Genomic DNA, 15231 nt, shown 5'->3' on the forward strand with positions numbered 1-15231 from the left:
AAGGACTTCCAGATGAGAGCTGGGTAAATATGATATTGTTGAACCAATAAAACCAATAAAAAAACAAAAATTACAAAGGAAACACATTGTTTTCTGCAATGGTGTGTGTGTGTGTGTGTGTGTGTGTGTGTGTGTGTGTGTGTGTGTGTGTGTGTGTGTGTGTGTGTGTGTGTTTCTGTCTCTCAGAATAATTATACTGGTGCTTGAATTCTAATTTTATGCTGTAAAATAGATCGCCATTAATTTATTCAGCTCAGCTGTAATCACGTTTTTCTCCCTCTGTGTGGAAGGTCACCATCCTTGAGGTGAAATATCAAATTGCAGTAGCTTTGTCACTTAGTGTTATCACCAAAATAAGGAAAAAAGGTTTTGAAAGCTGTGTAGAGAGCATGAATGTGACAACATAACATAACAGGTCACAGAGTTTATCTACACAAGTAGAAATAAAAGTAAGTAAAAAAGCACCGTCCTTCATATTTCAACTGTTTTGAATATCCTTTATGAAAGGCATAATTATTTTTTTAATTCCATGGTTTTGTTTGTGCCAATACATTTTTGTAAAATAAAAATTAAATTAAGAAATCATCCTTAGCTGCAATCGTGCATAGAAAAAACAGCTCATAATCTAGAAGACTAGAATGAATTAAAAAAAATAATTAATTCGTCCAGGAATGCTCCACAGAAACACAAAATTAATTGATTAAAGTAGAGGGATTTTCTACTCTAATTGCTTTAAATGACAGGAGACATTGTTTGTCTTTCATTACCATAATGACACAAACACTTTTAATCTTTGAACATAGCATTCAAATCTGTGTGCACATGTGGTAGTGACTTCAAAGCTTGCATGTGTGTGTACTCGTGAGTAAGTGTGTTGTGTGTAAAACAGCATCGGTGAAAGTAGTTAAACAGACATCTGCTGTATTTACATGAAATGCCGGAGATTATGAAAATCCTAATGCTTTAGGATCTTAAATCACTGACACACTAACATTAGTGACATGTTGTTAAAAACTTCCAGGGCCATCTCCTTTCAAAATATTAGGATTTTGGTTTATTTTGCATGACATTTTATGTCAAAGACGAGCAAACCCCCAAAGCTTGTCAGAATTTTTTTTGATGTTACTTAAAAAATGTTCAATTAACAAGCTTAAATACAAATGGTAACTGAGAACAGGTTATTTTTAACACAATACATACAGTATATACAACTTTCCTCTCTATGTTACATAAATCTTTGACCAAAAATAAATCTGACATCATAAATGACAGACTTGCTTCCTAAACTTAAAGGTAAGCAGCAGCACATCTGGATACAAGCAATTTTGCCATGTATCTTTCATCTCAGGAAGTACCCGTGTGAACTAAGTTTTCCTTCCCGGATCAAAATCTGAAGTGCAAGGATAAAAAAGAGACAACGAGCAAGGGCTGGGGGAGTGTTGATACAAGTGGAGGAAGTGGGAGCCTCCCCCATACTGAGCTGTAGTGTCAGACACTAATGCCTCTGGATAGAAGCTCTACTCTAGGGTATTAACTCAAACATGGACGACTAATGCCACGGGATAAAGCGTTCAGCCTCACTTACAGGGGCACAGGCACTCCCGCAGGATCATAGGGCCGGGGCAGCAAGCATTAAATTGCCACAGACTTCTGTGTGCCTGTGCCAAGGGATTGATTGGAGGCAGAGGGGCACAGCTCGAACCGGTCTCTACAGCCTGGAGACTTTGATCTTAAGATGTGTAGTACAGGCAAGTTGCCAATGCAAATATATAACTGAGGAGAAAATATATGGGCACTTTCTACATACACTGTTTGTTATTAATAGCTGCATACCTACCTTGTCTTGCAGTTATCCAATTAGCTAGCCATGTTGCTACACCATAAAGCATTTAAATAAGTAAAAGTAAATTATATATACAAAAGAAATGACAAAAATTATTGTCACTACATAAAGAGGTTAATAAAGGCTGTCTTAAACTGTTCAAATCCTAAAATATATTAATGCACTACACTATCTATAATTTAATCCCTGGTGTTTACCAAAGTCTGAATTGAAAACATCATCTCATGCACTTATAGCCAGGTAAAGACCTTGGAACATTATATAACTGCAATTCATAATGGTGAGGAAACACAATGAGTGATGAATGTGCCTTGTCAATGAGAGCCATCACAGAAAAGTGGCCTGACTGGTTCAAGCCAACTGAAAACCTGTTTTAACCCAAACATTCACTTTTACAACTGTGGTGAACGGAAAAGCAACTCAAAATGCACAGCCTGTCATACTTTCAGATAGATGGGCTACAACGGCAGAACACGTCGGGTTCCACTCCTGTCTGCCAAAATCAGAAATCTGAAGCTGCAGACGGCATGGGCTGTGATGCAGGCATGTCAACATAGACCAGAAAATTCTGTGTCAATGCTGACAGGTTCTATGTCTAAAAGGAATATTTAAAATGTATCTTCTGGAATCAATGCCACAAATAATCGAACAACTGAATATGACTTGTCTTATTACAAGTGCCTTAGCATTTAAATGTTTTGGTTATTGAAGCATTGTAGTCTTCATGCTGCGCTTTTGGTGCCTTTTTACTTACATTGCTTCGCTGAATCTTCATTATGTCTGTTAAAAGTCAGCAAAAGGTTTTACTTTACATTGTGTCATGCTAGATAAACACCTGTCACTATGATATAGAATAGTTCGTAATTTTTCTAAACTAACAGCTTTGATTAAGCAAAAAATACTTTGAACTTAAATCCCTGATTTAGTATTGCGTTTCTCAATCTTTCTGTCTGCTAATGCATTTTCTTCACAGCAATCTTCAAATGCTCTTTTCAATACCCCTGAGTTTATTATTCATTTAAAGATTAATGTTAATGCTCCAATTTGAAACCAGTAATAATAAATCAAGAAATGCACACCCTTCCAGCTGTCAGATGATAACATTCGTGGTGTTAAGACAGAATGTTACAAAGATAAGAGTAAGGCTGATAAACTCCAAGTTCATCCAGTGTTATGACTTAGTTATTGCCAAAATGTCAGAAAGAGGCCTATTTAAGCACTAAATGCATTTTGGATTTTAAAGGAAGATTGTTTCTCTCAAAATATCTTCATATCTTTAAAACAAGTGCAACAATGAGGCCATGATTCTTGGGAAAAAATAGTTGATAGTTGGAGAAGTGCATTCAAAGTCCCCCTAACAACAAGAAGTTAATGTTGTTTTTTTATGTTTTGTTACTTACTTTATTACTTACGTTTTGTTTTAAATTTATTTTAATTTTAGTTTAATTTCTTACTGTGCAAATAGGATATGCATTGCTGACATATTTATGATATACTGAACCAGCCATAATGTTGGTTGTTTTTAAGAGGTAAATGGACATGGGGCTATATCTTTATAACTAGCTTTCAATGTAACTACACAATTTTGTGAAAATAAAAAGAAAGAAGAAAAACAGCACATAAAGATAATTGTAAATGTCACTGTTTAATGTGCAAGGTCAATGATGCTTTTGTAGAAGTTCACAAGGAAGATTGATACTTGTTTGTTTGCCTTCATTTTTGGGTGTTTGGGCTGCTGTTCTATTATTTTCATCACCTCTGCTGTCCCATACTGTCAAACTCAATTCTATCATCATCACTCTGATCCAATAATCTTCTTGCCTGCTTTCTAAAAGTCAATCAGTCTTTGTCGCCTGCGCTTAAAATTTTAGAGCTATTCTGTCAATCTTCCTTTCAGACTCTCATTCATGCAGGCTCCTCCATATCTTATTACGTATGCCGGTTGCTCAGAGAGCCTCATTCAAGCCTCATCTGCCATCTGGTCCACCACCAACATCTAAGCTTGGACTTTGTGGAGAAAAAGCACAGTGAATGCGGCCCACCATCCCATTACTGTGTAGCTGCTCAGACACTTGTGTTATCTTAATACAAATAGATGAGAAAGTCAGGGGTGTCTAGGACAAGATCACTAAACAAAGAGGTTTAGCAACTTCATAACCCCACACAAAAGTGACATTTAGGTTACAGAGGGTGGTAAGCTGGGTAATTATTATCAAGATGGCCATAGTTATGGCAAACATTTACCGTATTTTCAAACCATAAGGCACACCGGATTATAAGGTGCATTAAGCAAAACAAAACAGTCAGATAATTCAGACTTTACTGAACTCATTCTTCTTGCTTCCTCCACTTCCGTACAATTGATTCATTAATGTTGAATTTTCTCACAGCTGCTCTATTCCCGTGTTGCTGCAGTATATTAATGACTAACCTCGTATTGTGGATGGATTATCTCAGTTGTTCTCCTGACTGAAGTTTGGTCCGTTTACAGCATCCTGCCATGTGATTAGGATAGAATAGAATAGAATTCAACTTTATTGTCATTGCACATGTCACAGGTACAGGGAAACGAAATGCAGTTTGCATCCATCCAGAAGTGATTTAGCCATGATATAGATATATTATAATATATATTAGCAATAATATAGATATGTAAATATATTACAGAAATGGGTCTATTATGGTATGTTATAATGTACACGATATGAAGTATGTTATGAATATTCTATAACTATAAGTATGTACAGGCTGTAGTGAGTACAAGCTATGTACAGGCTATGAACAGGATATAAATATGAAATAAAAAAACTATAAAAAAAATATGAGATATACAGTTATACAGAAATGTGAACTATGCAAGTTATAAACAGTTGTAGGATTAAAAATTATCGTATGTACAGAATGATTATTTACACAGAGCTATACAGTAGTGCAGTTAAGATAAGTGAGATATGTGGATAATTTAGATTGCATTAGTCCCTAACCATTGGGAACCTCACGTTAACTTTTATCGAGTGGAAAAAAGTTAGTGTTCATCCTCCAGCTTCAATGTGTTTATGTTATGCTAACATAGTCAGAACATGGCATATCATGTTTAGGTGGAAACTAGTGAGCTAACTTCCTGCTAACTTCTAACTGTTAAATTTAATAAATTCTGTTTTCATGGATGCCTGGATGTTAAACTTAATTCTTACACCTGGTAAAGCAGCAACGCTGATCATTTTATTAGAGATGATAGAATTTAGACAGTTTTTAACTCTCAGTGATGCTGCAGTGTTCGTTTGACTTTGGGACATGAAGGGAACAGAGTTTTGGATCCAGATTACTCCACGAGGCTCCTGACAATGGTAGCTGTAATGCTACGGCTAATGCTAATGCTGCGGCTTTGTAGCTTACCAAAGTTGTACTAAAACATTTTTTGACAGATTTTTGAGTCCCATGTACCACATAAAATCGGTTCAAGGTCAGTATGCGCAACCAGGATTCATACATAAGGTGCACTGGATTATAAGGCGCACTGTCGAGTTTTGAGAAAATGAAAGGATTTTAAGTGCGCCTTATAGTGTGGAAAATACGGCATATTGAGTAGTAAGGACTTGAAAGGACAACATAACTTAAACTTTGGCGAAATTCACATTTAGAAAGGCTGAGAGCCATTTGGCCAACAGAAGACTCCCTTCAGGTTGGCAGCCTGGTCTATCCACTTACTAGAGTGCATCTTTAAATCAGTAAGGTACCCAACAGTTTGTGACACACTTTCTGCATTAAGTAGTTACACCATTCTTTTAGCTAAAGTACATCGATGTGTATTGTATAAAACGTTCTGGCATAAAAATCAAAGAAAAAAAACAAAGGTGTCTGAAACTCTGAGGTCAACAGGACTTGCCAATATCCTTTTAACGTGTCAAGTTTGGTTACAAAAATTGCTGAACAAATGCTGTCAATGCAGTGTGAGGTAAAGGAAAAGAGTCAGAACACAGAGCAGACTGGTTCAGCTTCCCCACTATCCGATAAATGAGGATAAATGATCTCTACAGAAATGGGTCATATTTTAAACTTGAACATAAGAAGTGTTTCAGAGTACAGCCATAGGCTTTAATCATGTCATAATCAACAGATCTGCTGAGTGCCAATACAAGCGTGTGCCACTATTTGACATAATGCGCTCCAGTGATCACCATGTAGCTTATCTTGGAAAACTAGTTACACAACAACGAATCACCATTCACAAAGTAAAACTCTACATGTCTTGATGTATGTTCAATCATCAAAGTAAGTAAATCCCCAAAGGTTGTTTCTGTTCATCTGGAACTACGTCCAGATGAAGCTACGTCCAGACGGACAGAATCAACCTTTGGGGACCTCTCTACATGATGGTGGTTGTAGTTCTCACCACACCTACCAACTGAAAAAGAAAGAAAACAAGATTTAGGTGAGAGCTTATTTTTCTGGGCTAGGTTAATTGTATTCAATTGGAAACAATAAGGGTTCAACTAGATCAACCATTTGCTTTTGTTTTTATGGGCTGGAGCTCTATTTAGCACACTGACAATAAATATATCACGGTAGCACAGGAGAAGACACAGGAATTTCAGATGCAAGAATCTGGTGCCAGATAAGAGGATGCAAGAGGGCTACCTGCTCATACACGTCTGGCAGGTACTGTCTGTGTGTTGTCTTTATCATCTAGGCTTTCTCAGCCACCTAAATCTATATCTCACTTTACCCTGTGAAACTGTGTTATAATATTACTCATTGCTATGATAATCTTGCTGTCAGTAAGACAGTTTTGTAAAACTAAATGTCTACTTGGCCTGGGAAAGCCAGCAACTCTATCACCTGTCCTTCAAGAACACCCAATGATCATCACCCTTTCTAGTAAAATATTAAATATCTGGTCAAATATTTCTAATGAAATATTTTACTTTATTTTATATTGCATATATCATAAACCTTCATGATTTTTTTTGACTACTAAAAACAAACTTTTACCACTGTGATTTAAATGACAAAGTAATCATTATGGGTGACTTTAATATTAACTGGAATGTAAAGAATGAATTAATTCAAACAGATCACTGACTGTTTTAATTGATACAATAGCCTACTAGAACAATGTATAGAATAACATTGAATAATGTACCATGTCCCAAAGAGCCAGCAGCAAAATTTGAAATAGCTCTAGGAGGGACTGATTGGAGTGAAGAGATTACAAATGGGCACACAGACAGTGGGTGTGATTTATTTCTTGCAAAAATTAATGAACTGGTGGTGTCATTCATTAGGAGGAGGAATCAGTATAAAAGAAATGGAAATATTCTGCCCTTGCTGAATGATGAATGCAGGAATTTGATGAAAGATAGAGATGGTCAGCTTTAAAAAGTGCTTGAAGTCTAGTCTTGTCACAGACTGGGAAAAAATTCCCATTTATGGGATATAAGTAAGACCGTACAAAAGGCTAAAGAAATATTATTATTATTATTATTATTATTATTATTATTATTATTATTAAGTATTTATTCAGAAAATTCAAGGGAGGAGAATTAAAAACAAAAATCACATTCTGTCAAAATATTATAATAAACTTATCTCCAGACCACAAAATAATAACAAAGAATTAACAGTTCATTAATGAAAATCCAAACCTCCATAGCTACTAAACTGACTTTTTATTGACTTCTGATCATGAAATCCCTTGGCTTTTTACTCCTCCTCTTTAAAATAAAATACAATTCACAATAAGGAGTTTTCAGTATTATTAATTCACAAAAAAACACAAAAAAGTTAGCAGAAAAATGGCTGGCCATGGGGGCATGTCCCAATTTGAACTTCCAGGCCATATTCGGCACAGATGTTCCTGTATACTATGCTTGCCACTTGGTTATGACGTTTCATGTATGCCCCGCATGCTAGCATCTTGGACCCTGCTGTTATGTGCTGGATTGCCTGCACCTGAGGTCTTGCCTGAATTTTGTTTTCCCTAGTTCTTTGAGTTTGCATAGAATAATTTAAATTGTAGAGTGTTGTAGTTGTCTGTTGTAGTGTGGTAGCTTATTTTTCTTTTTAGTGCATCATTTGCCAGCCATCATCAGTTTTTTATTTGTTCTGACAAAAGAGAATACATTATAAACTAAACGAACTGTATCTAGATCTATTTTTCTTTCTTTTTAAGCTAGTTAATGATGTTTGGTTTGTTTTTACAGGAATGCAGGCAAACTACAAAACCTTGGAGAAAATTCTAATTAATACAATGCAGACAGGTCTGTGCTAAATACAACTTATTATCAAAGGACTGCAAAAAAAAGAAAGAGAGAGAGAGAGACAAACCACAGGAAGCCAGGTGAAATATTGCTATTTTTTTTTCTTTTGACATACAGAAGAAATACTTTAACAAAACTTTCTTTTCTCCCTTTCTTTACCTAATCATACATGTAAATGTATTCACATAGTCCTTTTTCTGATTTGGATTGTTTCAAGATTGTCACTCCTTAACTTGCAGTTTCCTTCCAGGTCTGCCAGGAGTACTCGATGGTTCAGTTTTAGACCTCAGTTTCAGTGGTTGAACTTGGGCTTTCACCACCATATTATAAATTTTCATTATTATGCTAACAACACAGCTTCGCATCCTTATAAAACCTCAAAGCTCGTGCAAGCCCTGCAACTGCTCTTTAGATAAAAAAGTAATGGATGTCATGAGTTTTTGGCAACTATATGAAACCAAATTTAAAAAAAAAGTTCCTTTTGAAGATCCACCAACACCATATAATTGATTTGGCACAAATATCTATCTGCCAAAGCAAAGCCAGTAGCAATTAATGTAGGTGTAATTTTTGACAGATATTTGGGCTTTGATGTTTCAGGGTGCTCCATGCAGTTTCTTTTAACTGGGAAATGTTCACATGGTGTTTCTCATCCAAAATAATCTGAAAAAGGTCAATTAGGCTTTTATTTCCTCTCTTATTTGACTACAACTCCTACTTCTGGCTCAGACAAAAGTCGCACATGCTGTAGTGGCAGAACAACATCGAATTCTATTACAGTTCCTTTTATTTACATATAGTTTACAGTTTTGTGTGTGTGTTTGTGTGTGGTAGCAGTTTTAAAGTTGACATTAGTTACAAACCCTGAAAGCAAAGGGAATGTACAGAATGAAATGTGTATATTGTCTTTTGTGGTTTGGACGGTGCTTTGTCAAGTCTGGGAAAATAACCCTGGAGTTATCTGAGCTTTGGCTCACAGACTTTAAAAGATCAATCATCAAGTACATGAATAAAGCAAGAAACCAATGAGTCACTATTAACAAACCTGCCAGTTTAAAATCATATACTATCTTTAAGTAATTTTAAATTACATAAATGTGCACTTAAAAACAAACAAATAAACAAACAAACAGTTTAATGATTGAACACATTTCATTGCAAAACAAAACAAATAGCCACAAAAACTAGATTAGGCAGGCAACTGAATTGTTTTCTGTTGCTCTCCCTTGTCATACTAGCACACACAGTCTGTGATGACATGCAATTGTTCTTTTTACTATATGCAGATCTGAAATATATCATCAATTTGGGTTCTGCCAGTTTGGACTGTTAATGCAATTTAAAACTGATTCTTTCCCATAGAGTCATGGGGCCAGACTGCACAACCCTTCAGCTTTGCTGCTTTTTGTTTTAATAACATCAAATGGTTTATAAAACACTAAATTATCCTGTCAGTGTAAAATGAACTGTTTGATGACAGAAGCCACTTGAGGAAAAAGGGCTATAGCAGTAGAGAAAATTTGCTTTCACTTGTGAAAAGCCGTATGTCATCCATCTTCATTGGGCATGTGGTTTGTCCAAGTTGGCTGTTGCCAGGTAACAATGACAATAGAGCAGAAATTGAGTTGATCTCCATGTTTTCTTCTGCCCCCTTTGTCAAAATAATTATAAAACATTTCCATGATTTTAGAATCATGGAAATGTTTCATCAATAATTACCAGAAACCGATATTGTAATTTAGCTATGAATGCAAAATTGTAATATTTACAAAAGTCATAATCTTCAAAAAACAAATGATAACAATAATTAGATATTTGTTATTGATTATTTTTAATGCAGTGTTTGAGAATGGCGTACAAAGCCATACAGCCGAGGTAAAAATTTTGTTCAATGGTGGCTAATTGAGGGACGTGAGAAAGAAGATGAAGAGGGAAAAAAAGACATAATGAGTGTAGAACTCATCATAAAAATTGTAGTGTTAAACCATCCGTGATGTAACCATCCTGAAATGGCCACTTGAAGCCCTGGTGTGATGATGATTGACATTCTAAGAGTGACACTTAAGAAATACATTTTATCAAGCTAGCATTATTATCTTTCCACTTCACTTCTCTCTGGCTGGCATAAACATGTGTTTTCAGTCAAGCATTTGGACATTGAACACAGGTTGTTTTGACATTTTAGAATTTTGCTCTCCTGAACAAAGCAAAAAAAAACAAAAAACAAAACAAAAACAAAAAAACCCTAAATAAATAAAAAAAACAGGATGTTAGAAAAAGAAAAGTTTAATCTGTATGAAATTGTCATTTCCCTGGTCTTCTGTTTTTAAATTGCAGTAGTTGTAGGTGTACATGGTACTTGTGGTGTTTCACCTATAAAAGAGATATATGTTGTGGCTCTCCTGAAACAGGTTCTAGACCTCTCAGTGATGTGGTGATTCACATTGTGAAAGTGACACTTTAATGCTACTCGACAAGCCTTTCCATTTATTGTTCTTGTTATTCTTCATCCCTTCTGCCTCAGCCATTGGCTGACGCTAAAATGACCATCATCATGAGCCTGTGGTTGCTTGCTTACCATTCTCACTGGAGTGACAGAGTGTTGCAAAGCACCTGTGAAAACTAATATGACAGATCTACCTCCCATCTTAGCATCTCACTACTGATATTCAAGAAAAGACCCTATAACCAGAATTTACTCTTAGAAATTTGCATATCTAAGATAGATAAATATGTATGGGAGCCACGAATGTTGAAAAACACTATATATATTTTATAATAAAAGTCAGCAGAAAGTGATCTTTCAGCTGACTTCAAACACATTTATTTCAAAGTGAGATATGCATAGATCATAAAACCACAATATATTCCCATGTCATTGTTCCTTCTGTCTTCTGAATTAAATTAAAATCACAAAGAAAGTACCAATAATACATTTCCACCCTTTTGTTCCATGTTTTGCCAAGGAAATGAGAAAAAAGTAATATTTTTTAATGTGTAATGTAACAAGCTGCTTCTATGAACCTCATTTTTTCAGTTTTTTAGTGTTTATACATTTATGCATTCTGACTTACAAGAGCTAAAAGTTTATGTGTGGAAACATTTCACATTTGAAACAGTTTTTGATTAGATTCATGAATAAATATAGATATATTAAAAAATAACCTTTAAATACACAGGATTAAATGTGATTCTGATTCCTATGGTAATAACAACAATTCTGCACCCACCCATTTTTTCATCTTCTTGTGAATATGAAGAAGAAGAAATGAGAAAATGTGTCTTTTTGGGAACAGAAATATTGTGTGCATGTGAACAGAAATAGACAACCAGGTATACTGCATCCACACAGACTCTAAAAAACGCACCTAAACCTAAGCTCTAATTCTGAGTGAGTCAATTTAATATTATAAATATTCTTGTTGGCTGAAATGTATACAGCACATGCAGCATACCCACCCTGTTTGCCACTGTATGTGCTGGACAACAGAAATATAATGTAAAATGACTCTTCCTGACAGACATGAGCTTTATGAAAATAAATCCTGGTCACGGCTTCTATCCCATATGTCTATGTGCACCATTTTTACATATTTTAACCTTAAATTTTATTAATGATCAAACTCATTTGACTGAAAACAATCCAGGAAAGGGAACCTGTCGCAGCTATCAACCTTTATGAAAAGTGGTATTATGCTACTCACTTCATTTATTTTCAAGGCTTTTAACACTTCCAATAGTTCAGCAACTTATACTTATTTTCGTTCTTTCATTAAAAATACAGACAAAAGAAAAACACATGTAGCCTACTTCACTGGGAGATTGGGTGGATATGTGTCTTACATGTTATGTTTATTTTAAGACTGGGTTGCTTTTGCAAAAAAATTAAAAAATTAAAAAAAATAAATAAATTCTAGCAGCCAAGAGCTTTTATACATTCATTTGTTTTACAACTGCAGATTTTTTATATTGTTATTCTGGTCTGTGCTCTCAGTGAATATCTAACTGTTACAGTACAGTGTGTAGTTAAATATAGATTGTCCTAAAAAAATCATGTTGAGCACACACACATTAGACTATATTAATGAGGACGTTCTTTTTTCTCATAAAACAGTCTTCCCTGAACCTACAGTAACCATAAACCAAGTTTTAACCTTGCCTTTACAGCCAAGCCTTCAAACAGCACTTTTAAACTGTATTAAAACATTGGTGACCTGCCAAAGTTTCCTCATTCAAAAAGTGCACATCCTCACGAACCCTCCCATGCAAACAGTGACCTAAAATGCAATTGACAGTCTTATTCAATTTCATCACTCTTGTTTTGATACAATAGTTTGATGTTCAGAAAATAATAATAATTAAGTAATTAACAAAATTAATGACCAAAAGATGTTATTGCCCAGTGAGTTAGTTCACAGAATTTGATTCTATTATAGAACAGAACAAAAGCATAATTGCACTAAATAGCCACGTCAGATATATCTGAAATGACTCTGACATTTAGGATTCATCGTTTTGTTCTTTTACAGCCAGCAGTGAGAGAGAACTGTGTGACATTAAGGGGTGTGAACACTGAAAATACACAGGGGAACAAAATCCCAAGCAATCTGATACAAGTCGGCACCCTACCTTGTCATGCAGAGTATAGCTACAGTAAGTCATGACACAGAGACAGGTTCTCTCTGTAAAGGCCTGAGCGTTTATTCCCTTCCTAGCATAGCCATTTGGGTTACTGAATAAATCACCTCTAAGTCGCCTTAAGTCCAAATCCTCATGAGCTTTGAATGGCGTCTAGCACTAGGACTGTGGGATTGCTGAAAATTGAATTTTAGTTCTGCAGATTTACTTATTGTTGGGGGTAATCATTCATGGATTTGGTTTGGTCTCAGTTGCTTTTTTTATTTGCAGTGGAGATAGAGGGATTTAATATATGCATGCCATTAGAGGGTTATAATGGGCCACTGAAGGCAGGTTTCGCAAATTGGATGTGACTTGTATTATACTTCTGAAGCAGTTCAATTCATGTAATAAGCACTAAGGATGACCGCCAGTGGTAGCCATTTGATGTGAATAATTCCAAGGGTCATTTGTTTAGTCAGTACATTTTTAAAAATATAACCTTGAAGAATTGGATTTGATAACAATGTTTATTTTAAAACAAATCTGCAAAAATAATATAACAAAACTGAAGATCCACTAATAACACAGAATTAGGATGTATCACATCAGTAAGCACCTCTATAGCAAATCATGCACTGATGGCGTGCCTTTCTACGCCCGAGATTACAGCGTAAATATATAAATAAAAAAGCAAATTACTATTAGCATAATAATTCAGTGAGCTGTCATACAGGACACACTAGGTATGTGTTGGCAGTCTATTGGCTGCTGTGTGCCTATTGGAGAGGCCTTTAAACTGACTGGGGCAGGGCAGCCATCAATAATTCAATGGGCGTACCAGCGCAAAGGTAAACAATGGCTGTAATTAGGGGAGGTCTGCACTGTGGACAGGGAGATTAATGAAAGGGCAGTCATTTCTACTGGTGCCCAGAGACAACAGGTCTTTCACAGTGACGAAGGCCCTGCCAAACTAAGCAGAGCCATATCAAGTGTGTGTGTGTGTGTGTGTGTGTGTGTGTGTGTGTGTGTGTGTGTGTGTGTGTGTGTGTGTGTGTGTGTGTGAGCGAAAGAGAGAGCATTTGTTTATCGTATCTATGTGTGCATGTGTGTAATATTTGTATCATAATATAAAACGACAAGATTTACTATACAGTCTATGTGTTAAGCAGTCTAGATGAATATTCAATCCATTATATTTAGGAGAGAGTGCTTAAAAAGGTCAGTTTGTTTACCTGCATGACTAACAACAGAATAAGATAAGAACCTTCATACTTTTCTTTTCTTTGTATTGATCTTTCGCACCCTGCAATCTTGGTGCCTTCCATAACATAAATCTCTATATCAACATTCATATTTTAGCATATAAAAGTTATTCTCTATTCTCCCATTTCAGTATACTTGTACATTATATTGTTTGCATCCTCTGTCAGTCAGCAGCACTGGAACAAGAGACAACACAATTTGTTTTTGTTTAGCTGTGCATTGAGTTGCTTGCAAATTCAGCACCAAGGACAGCAACATCTGATTGCCATTCACCTTAGCCTGTATCTTGAACAATGGCACTAAAAAGAACAAAAAAGATAAAAATAATAATAAATAAATACAAGTGTGTCTTAACAGATAGGACACTGTCATATACCATAATAAATGCTATAAATGGAGGTTATGAGCTATGCAAACACTAAGCACTATTACCATATACAGTCATCTTAAAAGAAAGTACATCAATTGCAAACCAGCTTTTTTGTTTATGTGAGCAATTGTTTGATCCAGTGTCAAGCAAAATCATTTAAACATGATAGTTTGGAGCCCACGCCAACTATCACAGGGTGAAAGGAGGGGTAAACCCTAACAGGCTGGGAATATCACAGGGGGAATACAGAGAAACACCTATGGCCAGTTTAGAAACACCAGAATCACTTTAGAGTGTGGGAGGAAGGCGGGTACCTGAAGTAAACCCATGCAAGGACAGGAAGACCCAATCTAGCTGGCTGGGTCAAACTAGGAACCCTATAGGATTGAGGGAACAGTGACCACTGCATCACAGTGCTCGCGATTAATTGACTGAAGTCTCTTCCTTGAAAATTCCCAATTGCATGCAATTTCTTCTGCAAGATATTTAAGGGTTCTCTTGATTATACCACTGAAATAACATTTAACTGGGATTTAAATATGGGCTTATTTTGATATGGCCTTTTCAAAACAATCAATTTACTCCTTGGAGCCATGCCTTGGTTGATTTGTTACTCATCTTATTATTGTGTTGAAAGGTCAATTTCTGGTTCAATTTCAACTTTTGGAAATATGTCCTATTATTATCTTGAGGCAGCCTTTGACATAATGCAAATTTCATTGCTCAATCAATGACTGCAAGCTGCCCAGTCCCTTAGACAGCAAAGCAACAGGGATATGGACATAAACTGTAGGTGCCGGACCTCACAGGCTTAATGTTTCTTCAAAGGCGCAGGGATGTTAAATTAGTTCAGTTTTTTTTAATTATTATTTCAG

At 35.7% G+C, this 15231-nt stretch overlaps 1 long non-coding RNA gene across 1 annotated transcript; it reads left to right on the forward strand.

The window, feature by feature from the left end:
* Positions 1 to 4305: 4305 nt before the first annotated feature.
* LOC120714015 lies at positions 4306 to 4917 on the forward strand. The gene is made up of 3 exons (XR_005691343.1): positions 4306 to 4345; positions 4591 to 4593; positions 4810 to 4917. It is a non-coding gene; the product is annotated as an uncharacterized LOC120714015 (long non-coding RNA).
* Positions 4918 to 15231: the final 10314 nt, after the last annotated feature.

The sequence above is a fragment of the Simochromis diagramma genome, unplaced genomic scaffold (genome assembly GCF_900408965.1).
Source record: "Simochromis diagramma unplaced genomic scaffold, fSimDia1.1 OVJJ01000596.1, whole genome shotgun sequence".
NCBI lineage: Eukaryota > Metazoa > Chordata > Actinopteri > Cichliformes > Cichlidae > Simochromis > Simochromis diagramma.